This window comes from Empidonax traillii, unplaced genomic scaffold (assembly GCF_003031625.1).
Source record: "Empidonax traillii isolate 1590-97213 ecotype Southwest subspecies unplaced genomic scaffold, ASM303162v1 scaffold257:size1394852, whole genome shotgun sequence".
Taxonomy (NCBI): domain Eukaryota; kingdom Metazoa; phylum Chordata; class Aves; order Passeriformes; family Tyrannidae; genus Empidonax; species Empidonax traillii.
The window spans coordinates 902,325-920,031 of record NW_020955450.1 but is presented as its reverse complement, the minus strand read 5'-3'; the positions used below and the strand labels follow the sequence as shown (position 1 = coordinate 920,031).

Below are 17,707 nucleotides of genomic sequence, written 5' to 3'. Positions count from 1 at the left end.
TTTTTTTTTTTTTTTTTTTTTTTTTTTTTTTTTTTTTTTTTTTTTTTTTTTTTTTTTTTTTTTTTTTTTTTTTTTTTTTTTTTTTTTTTTTTTTTTTTTTTTTTTTTTTTTTTTTTTTTTTTTTTTTTTTTTCTTTTTTTTTTTTTTAATTATTATTATTATAATCATTATTATTATAATACTTTACTTTTCTTCACCTATTAAACTGTTCTTATCTGAACCCATGAGTTTTTGTACTTCTTTCTCCTCCTTGTATACTGAGGGATGGGAGGGGAAGTGAGTGTGTATCGGCATGGTACGTAGTTACCACCTGGGGTTAAACAAAGCCAGAATACTAAAAAAAACTTTCTTTGGATTCTACTCCCTCTTTCAGGGCTTTATCCCACAAGACTTATATCAAGCAGATCTTTGAAGAGGTCAAAGTTTTCTCTCCTGAAGTCCGGTGCTGTGATCTTGCTTTTTGGTCTGCGCTTAGGAACCTGAACTCCATTATCTCATGGACATTGATGCAGCCAAGGCTGCCTTTGACCTTCATACCACAACCAGCCCTTCTTTGCTTGTATGAAGTCCATCAGAGCACTTCTCCTTGCTGGCTTCTCTCTACCCTGTGTCAGGCACTTCCTGGATTGCTTATTACCTGCTGAGATGAGCCTGCAGCAGACCTCGGGATGGTAAAGTGCACCATAAGCATCAGGACCTGTGAAGGAGAAGCTACTTCTAGCTGTCAAGGCCTCATCTACTTGATTTTCCTAATCAGGTGGCCTACAGCATACAGCTACTAGAAAGTCACCCATACTGGTATCCTTATCCATAAGCTCTCAGTTCATCATCCATACCCAGGCAGAACTCCAAGCACTACAGCTGTCCTCTCACATGGAGGGCAACTCCATCTCCTTATCTTCCAAGTCTGTCGTTCCTAAAGGCCATATATCCATCCATCCATTGCGGCATCTCAGTCATGTGAGCTATTCCTCCACATCTCCATGATCCCAGCAGCTGCACACGGATCTTTAACTTCTTGCATGTATTCCCCATGTTTTGCATATTAGTGTACAGGCACTTAGAAGCAAAGATTCATCAATGGAAACAGAAGAGGCAACCCATAACATTTATGAGCGCTTCTGATCATCTCCCAAAAAGTGAGGATGACCCACCAGGCATGCATCCATAAGACACCATCTGAAACATTGGCTATACAATGCAGAAATAGGGCACAGAAAGAGTGAAAGTATGAAACCACATTGCTAGGATCCATAACCCACTCAAATTCAGGAAAAAAACAAACAAAACCACCCCAATACCCACAAGAAACACACACACAAGCATTTTGGAGTCACCATCCTAGCTCATATGATAACCAGCACAAATTTCCAGCCTTCCATAGGCCTTTATGAATCTTTTCACAAACAGCAATTTAACAATAGCTTTAGCAGTATAAGAACATTAAGCCATTCTCCTTAACTATTCAAATGTCCTCTAAAATTGAGATCAAGGAAGTAACAAGTTTTTCACAGTGTAGTATCATTTTCCCAAAAGAACAACAAAAACCATCTTTGATTTCATCTATGAATGATAAATCTATCACAGAGATTTCATCTCTCTCTGTGAGACAGACAGGGCAAAGGTCTTATACAACCAGGAGCAGAAGACTTGGGTTATCTCAGGACACTGCCTGAGAACTGTAAAATGCCATTTATAGTCTGACTTACTGTTTATTTGTGGTTATACTACACAGAGGGTATCAGTGTATTTTTATTGCTATGCTCTGCACTTTCTCCATGTTCTTTCCCTTTGGACCAGTTAATTACATGCTCATAGACATCCTTTTCTAGACACATCAGTCATTTTCTCAGGACAACTGTGCACATTCCCTGATTTTTGCCAAGTTCATCATGCACAAAGAAGCAAGGAAGATAATCTGATTCCTGCCATAAGAAATTCTCACTGAATGGAGTGAGACAAAAACTTGAAGAGTTAGTTTCAAAAACCTAAGGTTTGGTTGTTTGTTTGTTTAAGGGTTTGCAAAATTTACCAGACAAAGCTGACACACAGGGGGATTAATTAGCACTGACCACCTCAAAGAGCCCCCAGTCGCCAACGTCATGCATTTTTTCAGTGAAGAAATGAAACTGCAGTTATCACATTTCCCTTAACTAAGAAATGCTTTCTTTATTCTTTCTGACCTCATTCAAAACTAGCAGCCTCCTCACTCCCAAGGCTGCCCCGGAGGAGCTGCATTTAAGTGCTGCACTTCTTCCAGGAACTTCCCACTGAACACTGAGAACAGACATGCTTCCACAGCTTTTGTGGATGTAACGTACTTTTGCCTCACATAGCACTGTACTACCTGCCAATGCATTGTAACTTAATTCAAACCCTGGGCAACAACACAAAAATGGGAACGTAATTTATTGTGCTTTCCTTGAATAGTCTAGCATAATCTGTTCAAAAGCAGCTATCAGAAATAATTCCCTGCTAGGTAAAACAACATCATACTTGGACTGAAATACAGGAATCACTCCACTGCTATTTCAGGGAAAGATTGCATACCTGTTGTCCCAGTGTCTGCAACTTTATCACCCCCAGTGAATCATCTAGGAAAGGAGATTACTTATTTTTGCATATCTAACTAGTTAAGACTTAGAAAACGAACACCACAGTGCCAGCCAAATTAATAAAAAATAATACTATAGCCAAAACTGTTCAACGTATTTAATTGTTCATGAAGCAGATAGGGGCCATCCAGCCATGGCAGTACATGGATCCATACACAAAAGGAAGAGAATGGTCTGAATGCAGTCAGCAGAAGAGAGACATTTTATCCTACAAAATCCTAGCAGAACTTTTCAAAGGGAAAGTCTGGAGCAAGGAAGACAAACCCTTGGTGGAGGAAGACCAAGTTAGGAAGCACCTAAACAAACCACATGTATAAATCCATAGGGCCTCGTGGTTTGCACCCACAAATACTGAGAGCTGGCTGATGTCATTGTGAGGCCACTCTCCAAGAGAGACACTGGAGATACTGGAGAGAGTACAACAAAGGGCTGCAAAAGATGATTAAAGGACTGGAATGTCTGTAAATACTGGATGGGAGGGAACAAAGAAGACAGAACCAAGCTCTTTCCAGTGGTACCTACCAACAGAACAAGAGGCAATGGACAAAAATTGGAACATATGAAATTTCATCTGAACATAAGAATGCACTTTTTTTTCACCCTGAGGGTGGTTAAACACTGGAAGAGGTTGCCCAGAGAGGTTGTGAAGTGTCCATATGGGGAGATATTCCAAACCTGTCTAGGCATGGGCCTGCACAACCTGCTGCAGCTGACCCTGCCTTAACAGGCAGTTTGGACTGGAGCTCAAAACATATCTTGCAAATTAAATCTGAGATTCAGAATATGAAAGCAGGCCATAAATACAAGCTGAAAGGATTTAAAAAGACAAGGGAGAAAGGTTGTAGGTATGCAGAAGAAAAAGAGAAATTAAAGACAGGAAATTAGTCTTTTCCAGCTCAAATGAGTATGAAAGAATAAAATGTACAGCACAATACTATGCTGGTAGTGCAGAGAATGTCATATGACAAATTTCAGAGTAGCTACTTTAAGGATGCTTCTACCTATTGTCTGGTCCATTTGTCTGTAGCTAACTGCTGTCTTTGATGCTAAAGGGCAAGATCATGGAGCTCTCATCTTTTAATGATGCCCTTACAGAAAAGAAGTTTAGCACACCCAATCCGTAACCAGGTTAACTGATGTTACCACCATTAAAATCATTACAATATAAATTACTTAAATGCTACAGATGGAAAAGAATGAGAGGGAGATTGAAAGGACAAAAGAATCTCTCACATGAGAACACTGTCTACAGCAGTCTACAGCAATCAGAAAACAGAAAGAGGAACAAAGGGCACAAAAACAGGATTAACAAAGTTAGAGCACTGCTTCTTCTCCAGTGTGGCAAAGTTTTCCCAAAATCCCAGTTGCAAATACAGATAAAAGGATACAGAGAGTTCACAGAAGTCATGGTTATGGGAAATGGAGGAAAGAAAACAATAAATTGAGGGTATTAACCACTTGATTGCTAGAGATCTGCTATATCTGCAGAGTATCTATCAGTTTCCTAACCACATGCCATTTGATTTTTCTCCAAGGAATGTAGGAAATCATGAAATCACACAGTGGTTTTGATGACATGAGAATAGACTGAAAAGCCCTAGGGTAACAAACTCACATGCTGCAGAGTGATGTCTGATACATTTAATAGCACTGGAAAAAAGTTTGTTGTGACAGCTGTGGAGTAGGATGGCTGGAAGGCTAGGTGAACTTGCAAAATGAGGAGGAGATTTCTGCCTAAATATAAAGTCATAGAGTTCTCCCATTATTTATAAAAATGAGGAGGACAGGGGGCAAGCTTTATGATCTTGAAGAGTGAAGCAGAAAGGCAGACATTCCGCAAAGACTGCTTTTCCAGAATTGTCAAGATTCTTTACTTGGGACAATATTTAATCAGTCTGAAAACCTTGGGTTTGGGAACAGATACAGTCAAACCTAGCATTTACATTACAAACTCCTTAAAACTAGCCTTTTACATCTGAAACTAAGGAAAGGAATAGTACAACACAATACAGATATAAGACTTTGAATAATCTTATTAATTGGATCAAAAAATCTAAAACACCATAGGAAATACCTGACCTGTTTTACCTTTACCAACTTATCAAGAATTATCTTGATCTGCTATAACTGAAGACACATACTGAAATCCTTGAAAAGATAAGTGTGACCTAGGACCATATAGGCTCAAGTAATGATATTGACTTCTGTGGACAGAATAGGAAGTAAAAGGTTTTTAAAAGTCTAAGGATTAGGACTGAGAAAGTCCAAACATGCCAAGAGACACTGCCTATTTATAGTCAGTATGGGGGAAGTACTGTAGCTTAACATAGGAAGGAAGCAGCAAAAGGCGCCATTCTTTCCTCTCTCTTTACCTCTAGGCCTCAGAATAATAACAGGCTACCTTGATATAATCTTATTCAGTAGCTGCTGCTAAAATGGATGGCAATAATCCTGAAGAATCACACCATAATCCATGTGCAGGGTACTGTATCAGCAACGCTACAGAAATGATCAGTCAGATACTTCCCTAAGCAGTGACAGAAACGACAAAAATTAAGTTAATAATAACAAAAAACCCCACAACCACTGAACAATGGCTTGGCCATGTAGCAGCTGATATTATTCTTCTTAATGAGTATGCAAAATACAAACCGTTCTCAAAAGGGAAAACATTATCTTTTCAGAGGCAAAAGATAGGAATTCAGCTGGATTTTCAGATGAGAAAAACTGAATAGAACAGAAATATTTCATGAATGGAAGGCAGTTAGGAATCAATGACGCCAAAATACAGTCTTGTTCATATTACAATAAATGCCAAAGTACATAGCTGAAGCCAGCTGATAGTGTTGAAAGACAGCTGAGGGGAGGGTCAGAAAGATCTGGACAAATAAATCAAAAACATATGAGAATAGGGCTGCAATTATACTACCTGGTATTTCTATGCTCAATCTCCTGCAAGTCCACAGCTATTGCCCTAGTGTAAAAAGCAAGACAGGTTGTCTTCAGACATAGAAAGACTAGCTTATGAAAAAAAAAATTAATATATTCACACACATCCATTCAGAGACAAAATGTTAGTGGCCTCTTCCTAATTTAGGAAACCTTTCTTGATTGTAAAGCCTCTTGGAATGGACACATATCTTCTATCTATTCACAAAATTCATAAATGAGACCCAAACTCTTCAGAGTCATGTATTTTTCTTTCAGTCTTTCCTATAGGTGAAAAGCACGCTCTTTTTATTGAAGCAACATAACCACAGAAATCTTCTCTTACAACCTCTTCTGTACTTTCTGTATATTGTTATTGGAGGACATGGATCAGGCTACGGAATAAAGTACAAAAAAGAGGGAAACAAGAGGCCTCAAATTAATGGTTACTAAAGGCAAGAATTGCCATCAAGGCCCAATACTTCTACAACTCAACATTCTAAACTAAGTTTCTTTTTGAAAACATGTTCAACAGGACCTCTTATATCCTGTATTGAGTTAAATTTGCCAAAATGAAATAGCCAAAATAGGCAACCTTAGTTACTAATTACGTAATGTAGTGCAACAAGCCAAGTTTCCTGATGAAGTAACCTGTCCAGCCTTAACAAAAATTACACCGGATGATATTTGCACCTACATACATTACTCCAGAATTAGAAACTCTTAAGTTATATTCTTAGCATTTTCATACATGACAAGAATAATATGCTTCTATCACCACACACCTACAAAGCACTTCTTGTTTTGTGTATGGAACAAATTTTTTCATTTTAAGTCAACGAGTTCAGAAAAAAGTTATGCACATTATTAAACACTTCAAAGAAAAAGATAAAAAAAATACAATAGCAACATTTTCAAAAGTATCCAACCATTTTAGTTATTTTACTCTACAGACCTACAATGCCAATGTACAGATTATAAACAGCAACACAGTTCCAAATTAAGTCAATAATTATTCAGCAATGCTGAATATAAAATATGTAGGATTATTAGTATATAAAATTTCCAGATTAAAATAACTTTTTAAACATCTTTGTCAGGTTTTTTCATGCAGTTACAAGAAAAAGTATGTTCCTCATACTTTTACAGTAACGACATTCAAGTAGTTTTGTGAAGCTGAGAAATCTTGTGAACATTTTGCCAGACTTGTTGTGAACTGATATCTTAGTGTTTTCCCTCCTTTACTGTAGGATACTCCCATTGAATCTTCCCTCTCCAGAGAAACAAAGGATGAATTTGTAAATACAACTATATTAAAAAGGCACAGCATCAAGAATGTCTCATTACCATTGACAGAAAAATGATCTTTATGATGCACACATTTCTTTACTTATACTAAGGGTGGGGAAGGATATTGATTTCAATGAGATATGAAGAATGTAATTTATGATTTCATCATGTTCACTAGAGCATAATACTGGTACTCAAATATCACACTGTATTCCAACATATCAACATCAGAAACAAGTTACTACAGTTCAGTGACAATGTACAATTGGGGCCACCATGCCACTGAAAAATGCACTGAAATGCAGGAAAAAAAAGCAAGTTTAGAAAGTTTAAAGAACCAAATTAAAGAACAGACTGCAAGGAAGATAAATACACTTGACTTGGGAGAAAACTGGTTTTCAACCAATTTTGAGAAATACATTAGCAAAACTAGACTTCCTTCAGATGTGGAGGAAAGCTCCAAGACCACCTTTTCATCAAAACTACTCCCCAGTGCAACAAGCCCAGTGCAGCACACATTTGGTCATGGAGCACTACAGTTACTGTGCATAAGGCAGTTCTGATTCTGTATTTAAGTTCTAATTACTTTTTACTGCCCCTTAAAGGACAAAAAATTATCAAAACATTTTGCTATTGCAGGACAAAAAAAGTTCAGCTATGACAGTAGACATCTATCAGCATCAATTATTTTATTTCAAGCAACGTTAAACACATTCGTTATCACCAAGGTCCACAGCGCTACGCACTGCACAGATGGACTGAGACAAACACGCCTTACAACTACAAACAGACAAAATGGTCAAACAATTGGAAGAGGAGGGACTCAGAAGTGACATTTCCAAGTGATTCAGTTGCCTCGTTAAAGACATTTCAAGTATCATGACCACTCAGGCCCCTTCTTCTGACACTACCAGGAGGACACAGTCAAAAGCCTTTGCTGCAGTGAAGCAAATGGTCATATTACAAAAAGTCAACTGGAAATCAAAGTGGAAAAAGAAAAAAAAAACCAAGAAAAAATCACAATTAAAGCAGAATAAACACACCAATTATATAGAGAGAACACTGACAGAATGTGATCAACCCTATCTTTGCAAATGTTAACTCATCTCCCTGACCTGACTTTGCACTGACATGACTCTGACACTGCACCTCAACAATAATACTCAGTGATTAAATTATGCCAAGAAAGCATGTGAGGAAAAAAAGCAGACAGAAGTTTCCTTCTAGGTCTTAAGTATTTCTGCACAGTTCCAATTGCAAAGCCAATACACAGAGAAGTTTTTACACTGGCCATCTTTGAAAAAAACAACTCAAAAAACCAACTGCCAAGAACCCATCAGGTTCAGATAAGCGACTACACCTGAGCTCAGGAGGTACACAGGGACTTCAGCCAAGCAGAGCCCTGAGAGCCCACATCTTCACTTCACTTCATACCCCAGTTGCTCCTCCTATCCTTCTGCTATTGCAGGTGACAGCCAGAGATTCCTCCTGGGTTTGCTGGACAAATTATGCCTGGTACAAAATAAAAAATTAACCTATTTAGATACTCCTTAAATTGCTATTCAGACACTGTTATCAAACTGGGCAGGGATCCCAGAGTATTAGGACACCCTTGGCTTTTATCCTACCTCCTAAGTCGCCTTCTGCAAGCATAGTTTTGTGAACATGGCCTAAAGTATTTCTAGTCACAAGATCAATCACTAAGGACACAAAAGCTTGCAGAAACAACCCACTTAGGGCACTCTACTTTGATTTATCTGTTAATGTTGATTTTCAAGCCCACATATTTGCACTGTCATAACTGCATAAAATTCAGAGGGCTTAATCCACAGCGTGAGTAAAGACACTATTTAACATTTGGGGCTCTGGTGTTACTAATATGAGGAAAAAATGGAGACTCTGCATCCTTCAGTAAATCCAGGCGTTGCAAGTGTCAGTCCCTTCATGAACTGAATGCAATTCCAAGTTAATATGAAACTGGTATTGGAGGACTGTTTACACTTGGTTTAGATCTTAGCATATAATATATCAGCTTGCAAGCAGAGGCAGTTGATGAGGCAGAGCTCACATGGAGTTACTACTGCTTCTTCATTCAGACGCAGCCAAACAGTTATCTTTGACTTCTTGACGAAGTGCTGATCCTCTCAGGATGACAGTCTCATCACGTGCCTTCTGTAATTTCCATATTAGGGTCACTCCTCAGAAAGCTCTTCTTTGAAACTATTTGAAAGCCAGGCCAGGACATAAACTGTGCTTTGGACAATGAATTATGTATCAGTCCTGCTCCCTGATGACAACTTCCCAGGTATTCACTGGAATGATCTGATGGCAACAATAATGCTACGCCCCTTAATCCACATTTACCAACAAACCTAACTTTGAGCACACAGTAAACACCTGGAAGGCAGAAAAGGTCAGCAAGAAGCCTACAATTCTAAAGTTTACAATCCTATTTAATTCCTAGTTTAAAGCATTTTTTTAAAAGCAGAGTGACCGTCTGCTTTCAGAAGAACAGCTGATCTTACATAGACCACGACCACAGTTGCAGAGATGCTTGCAGAAAACAGCCTAACTGTTACTGCACCACAGTGAAAATGTTTTCCAGGAAAAAAGCTAGTATTAGCTGACTTTCATCCTTCCTATCACACTTGTCTGTAGGGACAGTCGATGTAAGACAGTGTGTTTCATTTTGATAATTTTGGGAGGTTGCATCAGACAGGTGCCTACTCCAATTATTATTTATCCAGTGTGCATCTGGGGTTTTTTTTATACAGAGCTCACATACTGATAAGATCCCAATAGTTATTTTTATATAACATTCCTCAAAAGAACTTTCCCATGTTCCCATTCCTGTCCGCAGCTGCTCAACCAGGCTGTGTGTTGTAGATTTTCAGAGAAGAGCCATCAGAGAATCATAGAATAGTTTGGGTTGGAAGGCATCACTAAAAGTCACTTAGTCCAACCCCCTGCAACAAGCAGGGTCAGCCTGAACCACATCAGTTTGCTCAGAGCCCAATCCAACCTGACCTTGAATGATTCCAGGGATGGGGCATCTACCACCTTCCTGGGCAACCTATCCTAGAGTTTCAATATCCTCAGTGTAAAAAAAGGTCTCCTTTATATCTAGTCTAACTCTAGTTTTAATTTAAAGCCATTACCTCTCGTCCTAGCACAACAAGCCCTGCTAAAAAGTCTCTCTCTGTATTTCTTATAAGCTCCGTTTAAGCACTGGAATGCCACAATAAGGTATCCCTGGAGCCCTATCTTCTACAGACTGAACAGCCCCAGCTCTGTCCTCTGAACACATTTATTTCTAATACCAATGCACTGAGAACAAAAGCAACAAAGAGCTGTATCTTCCAGCACTACACGGAGGAAAAGCCAAAGGAGATACATAGTAGCAGGTGAAAGGTGAGAAAAAAAATCAGAAAATTTGAGTACTACTCCCCCCAAAAGTAACTGCTCTTACTTTAGTAAGAGCATGTAAATGCATGATTTTGGTACTGACAAGTGTGTGGTGTATCACACAATGACGAGCTAGCTAAGAGAGATGCACCATAATCACAAGAAAATTACACTGGTTTAAGTACAAAACAATCAAAACCAAGCATATAAACATTAGATATGCTTTACAGACAAATATATCATGTGGGTTTTAACTGCTGGATTCATCCCTGACTTAAAGCTATGGTCAGCAAAACAGAATTCACATTGTAGGGGTTTTTTAACACTTCTACATTAAAAAAAAAAACCTACTTGTCTTACGATCTGGATAGAAGAAACATAGGATACATCACTACTGATAATGACAGCTCCTTAAACAAAGCTTAGAACATGCATTGACTTCTTTCAGCCTAAAAGCTTAAACCATAGAGCAGTTTTCAGGACTTTGTTTCATAAAGAACATCAGACGGGAGAGCATGATGTGGGGGGAAAAATCATTTCTAGCCATGACAAAACTTCCATACTAGAGAAAGCACAGAGTCTGGTTCACTTATGATACAAAATAACTCACACTGTTGTGTCAGAAATATTATCTTTACTCAAAACCAGTATTATCGGCAAAATTCTCAGACCTACTTTGAGCAGTCAGAGGACTGCTAACAGCACCACCACTCAGCACTGGAAAATACCTTCTTCTCTAGAGAAAAAAACTTGCAAATGAGTTTTTGGCTCACCTGCTTACAGTTGTAAACATAGAAATATAATACTATTCTACCTCCCTCTTTTTTCACTGACACATTCACTGCCCAAATCAAAATTTAGAAGTGCAGCTAAAGACACTGCAGTCATCTGTTGTGAGCACAGCAAGGTTTTAAGAGCTGTTTTGACACTCAGTATAAGCTGTTCTCTCCACGTTTCTTCCAATTTGACCACCTTCTCCTCTTTCACCACCAGATCTGCTGGAACAGTCCAAAACTGGACAACTACCAAAGAGCCCTGTATGATCCATCTGTATTGATACACTGCATTTGGCTATGCCAGGTCTTTTTAACAGCTGTACTGTACACCAGAGCACTGCAGAGCAAGATGTATCGGCTGACTTGGGTGGCATCAGTTGCTGGAAACAAGCACATCTGTCCTCACTGGGTTACTCTCTGAAGGGCAGCCAGAAATATTCCTGCTCACTACCATGCTTTCTGCAAGTTTTCAATTATAAGACCTAAGTCCAAAATGAAGCATGAACCACAGACCTTAGCTGCTGTAGCAACTTGCATTAAAACTGATGTAGGTGTATTTTACCAGCCTGTGGCCTGAGACATAGAAGATTTGGATCAGTTGTGGTTTAAGTCTATGTAAATCCCAGCTGCAGTGGTTCTGCCCTCCAAACTGCCGTTCACTTGCACCAGAACCTCATCCATATGATCAGAAGCACGTTGGTTCTGAGAATCAACCCAGCAAAAAACATTTATACTTTGTTTACAGAAATTAATAATGATGTTAGTACCGGTAGGTTACTGCCAAAGAGAAAATGAAGGTGCACTCCTCACAGGAAGGTTGGACAGCAGCAGTCCCTGCAGTCTGAGGAGAAGACAGCTCTGCTCTTTCCACCACCACTACTACTTTGGTGAGAATCCAAGGGACAGGTGGGTGGCTGGGAAGCTCCGCAGCAGCTGCAGGAAAATGGACAAGCACAGTAACTCAGAGCCTGTGCAGAATTTTCCAAGTCTATTCCTGAGACTTTTCTATTTCTGAAAACCCTCTAGGGATTTCTAACTCAACAGCTATTTCAAGACAACCAAACCAAAGAAGTAATTAAAATAAAGTTGACTTTGTTTTCCTAGAGTATCTCACAGTCCATCACTGAGATAGAAATTGGCTGCTCTGTGTATTCTTCAGCAGTACTGAAGAGATTATCCAAGATTAGCGATGTACTTTTCTGCCTTACCTAGCTGTCATGAGAAAATACTAATAGTCCACAGCAGTATATAGAATCAATCCTAAAAATGATTCTATGATCAATCTTTAAGAAATTAGTTACTTACAAATCTTTCTGCTTCCAAAGCAACGAAGAAATTTTATTAAACTAAAACTCCAGTGTTTCACAGTCTGCCACAGAAGAGCACTCGTGTTTTGTACAGAACACGACAGAGAGAGAAATAGAAGGTGAGCCCAGTGACTCAGAACAGCATAGATCAACAGGATCAGAAACGCTAATCTCAAAACCTGTGCTGAGTAGATGGGGAAGCCACTACAGATAAACCAGATTTATGCTTTGGTCTGCAAACATTACAGATAAAATAGTGGATGCTATCCCATTGGAGTCGATTAGCTCAGACTTCATTTTAAGAACTCAAAACCCCCACATTTCTTTCTCAAATGACTGTTGGTACATGCATAATGTTATATAAGCTCCTTTTGTGGAGCCACTTGAAAGACCAAATTACTTTTGACTCACTTGTCTTAGGTAAATTCACAATCAAGTGCCTCCTCTTGAAAAAAACTATGAAAAAATTAAAGGCACAGGATATAAATGTATGTGTAGCAGGTGAAAGCTAGAAAATTTGCAGGAGGGTGGAAGAGTGGTTTCATTACCTTTCATATAGAGCATTCTAGCAGGAAATGTACTATCACTACATTTAAGATCAGGCACCTTAACCGATAACCAGAGGAAAAAAAAGAAAAAAACCCCAAACAACACACATAGACTTAAAACCAGAACACTCATATCACTACTAAGACAGGCTTCAAAAGGGTTACAACAATTCTCAGTTGCACAAGATGCTGCATTTGTGGGGTCACAATACAGGTTTGGGCAAATCCTTATCTGGTAGAAACTCACTGTTGTACCAAATACAGGATGGTCACTCAGGCAAGTTTCAATCTTAGTTGTTTATAACTCCTACGATGCAAGAAATGTTAGGTGACCTGAGATTAACCTTTTCTCACTATAACATAAAGATCCTTGATTTAAAATTTATCTTAGAGAATTGAGATAAATTTGAGTGGCATTTTTCTTTTTTAAAGCAGCATTAGTATCTTTTATCCATGTTTTAAGATCATAGGTCTTTTGTCATACCTCTGATTGCATAGTACAGAGAAACATTTTACCAAAATACATGAATAAAGTCTTAGAGATGTATTTTAATCCATATATCTGTTCACTGGATACTTCTACCAAATCCCTCTTGGCAGCAAGAGCACCGAAGGGATTTTCACATTTTTCTCTCACATACCGTGGGGAAAATTCATCAAACAGATCCATGTTAATTAGATTTAAAAGAGTCTAAGAAAATATTATTATCATTAATACCAGCACAGGCAAAAAAAAAAAAAAAAAGGAATCCAAATGAGCCAGGTGTCTGAATATTCTCATTAAATAAAAACACTAAGTCAATAAATGAATAAATAAACTAAAGGCAAACCTACCCACATTGGTCCATTCTCCCTATCTCAAAATCAGAAAAGCCTCTTGTAAGATCAAGGCACCCAAATTATCAGTTTTTAAAACTACAGACTAACAAGGTTAACATTTTTCTCAAGCTGACATATGATCTTTTCTTCTATTGTAAAACTGAAACAAAAAAAGAGCAAAGCATTCTCCACACATTCTGTCAGAAATACTGACTTAATCAAGTAATTGGCATTTAAGAGATTACAAATTGGAGCTAAAAATTCACTACTGCCATCACAGTGAAAATATAAGTGGTTTGAGGTCAACTGAAGAAGGAACTTACATTTATTTCACTACTTTGAGATTATTGCAGACATTTGGTAACATGACGTGAAAGATTACTGCAATGCAGTTTTTGACAGATAGTATTTCCTGTCAAGACAGAACAGGAAGAACTGTAGAGCTTTGAGATTGTAATCATTTAGTACATTTCTACGCACAAAGTACTTCTTTAAGCAAAATATTTCACCCCTGCAGCTGCTATCTCTTACATGTACTGTCATCCTTCGTCCTCCCACAACTGGAAAGGAAGGAAGAAATGACAAGGCAGAGTTTTCAATCTGAAAACATGAAAGTTTTACACAATATAGGAGGAATAAATAAAAGAATCCCATGTGCATTATGAGTTCGTGCAATTATATCAATAATAAGATATTGCAACTTGCTTCCTTTCTCAATTTGGCATTAAAGGCATGCGGGCATTTGCAAAAATGTGTTATAAAATGAGTAAGAATTTATGAGCTTTTTCTAACAGATGTCTCCCAACAGGGGTCAATGCCAGGTTGTTCCTTCCCAGCCCAGATTCGCAATCTGTTCTTATCTGGTTTAGTATCTTATTGTTCTGCTTTTCGAAAGAATTATATATATTTTAAACACCGAGAAACAAGATTGGGTAAGACGAAGCTTTTGTATGAATCTCTAAAGCTGTGGTGGCTTTGATCCAAGTTTATCTGCACAGACTTCATCTGAAAAATAGAAGTTAGGGTACAGTAAAACGGATGGCAAGGCACGACTAATAAATGCCGTCCAAGATAGGGTGGATATGCCTAAAAGAATGAGACAAAATTTACAAGGAAACAAGGGATGTAACAACTCTCATGTACATGGCAGGCTTTGTGGGGTTTCTTTGTGGAAAGAAGTGTTTGAGATTTTATTAAAAATAATGATCTAACAGAGGGAGCACCAGACAACACTGGAAGGCGATTTTAAGAAATGACAGTAGGTAAGCACGAGAAAGACTTTTAATAAAATCCTTCATCCTGGCAGAAAACGAACCAGAACAAAATCAAGGCAAACTTTTGTCACTCTAAGTTAAATCTTATAAATTTCTCAAGCTAAAATAGAGAGATACATTCTAGATAGATGAAGATATAAGCAGTCTTTACATTCCCACACAGGGAGTCTGTTCTACAGCTGTACCAAGTAAGCTTCATAAGAAGAAATACTCACATGTTCCCCTTTCATCAACAGATTACAACACTCCTACAGTCTTGGAAGTATCTCCAGAAACAGTAACACCAATCTAATTTAGAACAGTGAAAACCACAGGCAGGCAAAAATTTGAAAATTAAGGTTCACTAAAGAAGAAATTAAGATTTTAGGTGCTTCTTGTGTATGGCACTGTCCGAGCAGGTGTTTTTGGTGCTCGTGCAGCACTTAGGAAAGTCAGGTCCTCAAAACACTGCAGTTTGAAGGAGGAAACAAGTACTTAACAAGCAAACAGAATTCTTGTCCTTGTATTCTGAATTTCCTTTTTCGTAATTCTGAGCAGACTTGTAACTTATCAGACATAACAACTAGATTCAAAAGGCTCCTTCACATCTAATTGCCTTAGTCAAATCTGTTCAGCCCACTGAACTTACATTTTTTCATGGTTTTTTGTATCTCCGTTTTTTCTCACTCATATCCATTTTAGTACTTCTATAAAATATGTATATGTATATTCACATGTATAAAAATTGTATATACATATAAAAAATGCTTCTCTTATATACTTTTCCCTTTTGCATCAAATTGAAAAAGATAGTCTTAAAAGAATGAAGACCTGTCAAGACAAACCTAATGGTTACAAGTTACTAGAAATTCTTACTCTGAACCACTAAACCACTTTACATGCTAGGACTGCTTCACTATGAGGTGTGCCATAAAACATAATTAAATATCTAATGCACTCATTTGTATTTATGGGGCTTATCCATTTTCAGTGACATAGCTTTTGGTCAGTGACTGCTGTCAACTCTGCTCATTTCAGGATCACAGCAGAGCACCGTGTCTCACCTAACGCTGATCATGCATCCCCCAAGCACTGTGTGACTGCCAACTTCAACTTTGGATCCACATTTGTTTTTAAATTAAGAGGAACAAGAGTGTAAACAATGATTTCATATCACAGAATCACAGAGTCTATTAGGTTGGAAAAGACCTCTGAGATCTTCCACGCCAACCTCTGACTGAACACCACCATGTCAACTAGACCATGGCACTAAGTGCCCCATCCAGTCTTTTCTTAAACACCTCCAGGGACAGCGATTTCACCAACTCCCTGGGTAGTACATTCCAATGTCTGATCACTCTTTCTGTGAAGAAATTCCTTCAAATGTCCAATCTAAACCTCCACTGGCACCTTCTCTCGTCCTGCCACTCGTTGCCTGGGAGATCAACCCCCACCTGGCTACACCCTCCTTTCAGGTAGTTGTAGTGAGTGCTAAGGTCACTCCTGAGCCTCCTCTTTGCCAGGCTAAACAACCTCAGCTCCCTCAGCCACTCCTCATAGGCCTGTGCTCCAAACCCTTCCCCAGCTCCATTGCCCTTCAGACCCTTCCCCAGCTCCATTGCCCTTCTCTGGACTTGCTCCAACACCTCAATGCCCTTCCTGAACTGAGGGGTCCAGAACTGGACGCAGCACTCGAGGTGCAGCCTCACCAGTGCCGCGTACAGGAGGACAATTACTGCCCTGGTCCTGCTGGCCACACTATTCCTGATAAAGGCCAGGATGCCCTTGGCCTTCTTGACCACCCGAGCCCACGGCCGGCTCGTTTTCAGCAGGCTGCCGACCAGCACCCCCAGGTCCTTATCCGCTGTGTCACGCATGGCATGTCCGTGCTCCCGGAGGAGGACCTCGCTGGTGTCAGTCACCCCTCCGGCGAAGGGCGGACAGCGGGTTCAGCGAGGTGGGCCAGGCTGGGGGGCTCCAGCGCACGGCCCCGGGCAGGGCTGGCACGGCGGCCCAGGGCCCCATTTCGGGGGCGGGGGGGCAGTACACGCTGCACGGCTTTAAAGCGAGGCCTCGGCAAGAGAAGGAGACGGGGCTGAGCCTCGCCGAGGCGCAGGCGATGGTGGCCGGCGTGCCCCTCCCCGCGAAGCCGGAGCCGAAGCCGCGGCCCCCGGGTGAACGCTGCAGCCCGGCGGAGGGGCGACGAGGGAGCGCTCCCCGAGTGGGGATTCCCTGTGAGGAGGAGCAGGAGGAGATGAAGGAAGAGGAGGAGGCGGTGGGCAGAGCAAACACGCACCTTCCCCGCGCAGATCGGGCGACAGCGCCGGCACAGCCCTGGCTCCCGGCCGGCAGCGGGCGGGGGAGGAGGAGCCGCCGCGGGGGCGGGCCCGGCCCGGCCCGGTGCCCGCGGTGCCCGCCCGTGGCGCCTCGCAGCCCGCCCCGAGGCCAGGCGGGCACGGCCCTGGCAATGCCTCCAGACCCCGGAGGCCTCAGAACTCTCATCCATCGTCACCAGCCCTGGCAGGGAAGTGAGAGCCTCGGTGCTGTGCGGCTGGTGAGGCACTGCAATAGGTGTCGATGCCTAATCCCTCGTAGTGTTCAAAGCCAGGTTGGATGGGGCTCTGAGCAAGGTGGCCTAGTGGAAGATGTCCCAGCCAGGGTAGGTGTGATAGTCGTGCAAGGGCACATGGACAATGGACGAAGCATGTGGAGCCTTTCCTGCTGGCAGTGTCCTCCTGGGTACTTCAGAGAATGACTATTCTTGTG

At 40.3% G+C, this 17,707-nt stretch overlaps 1 protein-coding gene across 2 annotated transcripts in view; it reads right to left on the bottom strand.

Annotated features, from left to right (window-relative positions):
• CPQ (carboxypeptidase Q) overlaps positions 1-17,322 on the bottom strand; it is a 149,870-nt gene extending 132,548 nt beyond the window's left edge. For both annotated transcript variants that reach the window (XM_027889272.1, XM_027889273.1), the window contains exon 1: positions 17,238-17,322. The gene's annotated coding sequence lies outside the window, so the exon portion shown is untranslated. The remainder of the gene's footprint in view (positions 1-17,237) is intronic.
• Positions 17,323-17,707: the final 385 nt, after the last annotated feature.